General features: G+C 41.6%; 1 protein-coding gene across 4 annotated transcripts in view; it reads right to left on the bottom strand.

The window, feature by feature from the left end:
- The window catches only part of Ercc8 (ERCC excision repair 8, CSA ubiquitin ligase complex subunit), a 57,478-nt gene that overhangs the window by 9,196 nt on the left and 45,154 nt on the right, over positions 1 to 3,128 (bottom strand). The gene's annotated exons all lie outside the window — the stretch shown is intronic.

Here is a 3,128-nt window from a genome sequence, read left to right as displayed (position 1 = left end):
AGTCCTTGAATCATGAATGGGAGATGTGAAGGAGAAGTAAAGGCAAGAGCATTACGAGTTCAGATTTTTAAACATGGTATGCAGCCATCTGTTTGGGCCGCCTTCATGGTCATGGCCGCTCACTCCCGCTGCTCTAAGGGAAGAAGAAAGTCCTTGAATCATGAATGGGAGATGTGAAGGAGAAGTAAAGGCAAGAGTAATTAGCATTATGAGTTCAGATTTTTAAACATGGTATGCAGCCATCCGTTTGGGCCGCCTTCATGGTCATGGCCGCTCACTCCCGCTGCCGCTGCCTGATCTCGGACCCCAGGCCTGGTGAGAAGGCTGCATCAGCAAAGCCACATTCAGACACAGAAGAGGTTCAGAGACGTAGATCTACTTTACTGAAGAAACAGTGAGCTTATATAGGATTCTTAAGTCATTCAGGAGAGAGTACAATGATCAGGTCATACATGGGCAGATAGCTTAGGTTTCGGTTTACAGTTTCATTTTACTGATCGGGGACTAGTATTCCTGTAAATCACGTGATCAGCCCTGTGAGAGAGGGGTAGTTGGTTCCCTAGGGTTAGGGGGCCATCTTGTATCCTAAAAGGCAAACTAACATACTCCAACAATGGTATCTTTAAATTTTATGTATGACTTTGGCATACCTTCTTAGAAATGCATACAGTCTTTGGCTCTAACCTGAGATTCTATTCCTCTGATCATATCACTTTATACCTTCTATACATGAGAGTATCTACTGTTCTATTTGGCTGTTTTTTCAGGGATAGCTAAAATAATATGAAGCTTTATTTTATATTTAAAAATAGTACTAGGATAAGTCAGGGATTACTAAAAGTGAGAAAATTATTACAAAAACATTCAATATTCTAATAGTTTTGTCAATACTTAATAACTATATATTTTAAGTAACTTAGTAACTATTTTAAGTAAAGTATGTTTTTCTTTGCCAAAAACTGAGCTTTCTACAGTAAAAACTTCATGAGTTTCTACTAAAATAGGCCAAAAGTTCAGAAAAGTTATATTTAGCTTACTGCTGTTCTAACTTTCTGCTCTTCACCACAAGAGTTTGAGGGTCCTACCCTGCCTGCTGAGAAGTTTACCCCATAAAAGGAAGACTGCACAGTGCCTGCGAGTGTCTTTTCTTTCATCTGTTTTTTGAGACAGGATCTCCCTACAGTCCCAGCTGGCCTGGAATTCCCTATGTAGACCAGCATGGCCTCAAACTCAGAGATCATCTGCCTCTGCGTCCCAAGTGCTGGTATTAAAGGCAAGCACCACCACATCTGGTAATGTGTCAGTATCTTTCTGGAGATGCTGTTAGCTTACCACTGGACAATGCTCACTCTCTTTCCCAACAAAACTGAAAGAATGTTATACTGGTGAAGCCTGAAAACATTCTGGTGGTGCAGTTAAGCATTCTTATATATACAGTACTTTGTGATACAGTGCAGTGATTAAAACCTTTGAATTTGAGCATATAAAGAAATGATATTTGGTTGGGGTGGTGCCACATGCCTATAATCCAAGCAATTGGGAGGTGGAGGCAGGAGGATCTGGAGTTTAACGTCACCTGTCTATAAACATAGGTTTGGGGCAAGTCACATGTCACATCTCTAGTGCTTTAAAGTTGTTTTTTTTTTGTTGTTGTTGTTTCCCAGAAAAATACCACTAATATACCAGGGTATTGATTATCCTAAGAGAAATTGGCTACAGAGTCAGAGTACAGTCCTTGAGGGTCCCCTTTCAGATGCTGTGTTGAGGTAAGTGGGGTTGCTAAGAATACCAGGAAAGAGTCACATGGTGGACTGGTGCAATATCTATTTACCAGCCATTAGGATATGTAATTACCCATGTATCTTAACAGTACATATCCACTAAACCAGACTCTATATCTTCTAATACAGGATTTAGTACAAATTAGGTAATCAATATTGTAAATGAATGAGTAGGAGTTTCCCCAGGTGGTAAAGTCCTTCTTCAAGCTCTAAATAATCTGTAATTTTCACTCGGTATTTACCTTTCATTAGCTTCATTTTCTTTATCCTTATGTCAGAGGAAATACCAACTATCTTGCTGTATTAGACCCATTTAAATGAGCATATGAGGTAATTTGTGCAAATGTTCTTTCAAAACCAACCAGCCAACCAAACAAACAAAAAACTTACAGCCTGGGGCCAAGGATATGACTCAGCAGGTTGTTATGTAAGCATGAAGATCTGAGTTTAAATCACTAGAACCCATGTAAAACAGCTGGGTATGCACACACATGACTGTAACCTCAGCACTGGGAATTGGGGGATAGAGATAGGAAGATTGCTGGGGCTTGTTGGCTGCTAGCCTGGCTCTAGGTTTAGTGAGAGACCTTGTCTCAATGGAATAAGGCAAAAAATGATAGAGCAGGACACCTGACATCCCCCCCCCCCGGCTTCTATGACTGCACACAGGCATGTCCAACAGCACACATGTGCACACATACCACTCATGCATAAAAAGTCTTTATAAAAAAAAAGTATGATTACAGAGGGAAGGCTAACCCTAAATGCAGGCGGTACCACACACAGGTGGGTATTCTGGACTGAATAAAAAGGAGATAACGAGCTGAGCACCAGCACTCATCTTTCTATGCTCTCTGACTGCTTATGCGATGAAACCAGCTGCCTAACACTCCTGCTACTATGATGCCTTGCCATGCTGGATTGTCTACCTTCTAACTGTAAGCCCAAAGAAGCCCTTCCTTCACTACATTGCTTCTAGTCAGGTATTTTGGTCACAACAACAAAAAAAGTAACTAATACAGGCATTTAAGAAATTATGTAGGGCTGCCAAAATGGCTCAGTGGGTAAAAGCACTTCCTGCTGCTAAGTCTGATGACCTGAGTTTGATCCCCAGGACCCACATGATGGACGAAATCGACTCCTGAAAGTTGTCCTCTGACCTCTATGAACACGCTGTAGCAAGCACACTCCAGTAGGGACTCTACCATACACAAATAAATAAATGTAAAAAATTATGTGGTCTCCTAGCCTGCTCTCCTACCCTCAGGCCTCTCTTGGGGTAAGTCTATCGCGGAGCCCTCTGCACCTTGACTCCCCCAGCCTCATTCACCCTTCCATCTCCTCTGC

The sequence above is a fragment of the Nannospalax galili genome, unplaced genomic scaffold, assembly GCF_000622305.1.
Source record: "Nannospalax galili isolate Female #2095 unplaced genomic scaffold, S.galili_v1.0 scaffold751, whole genome shotgun sequence".
Classification (NCBI taxonomy): domain Eukaryota; kingdom Metazoa; phylum Chordata; class Mammalia; order Rodentia; family Spalacidae; genus Nannospalax; species Nannospalax galili.
Note: the sequence above shows the minus strand (reverse complement) of the source record. Positions and strands in the feature narration are given on the sequence as shown.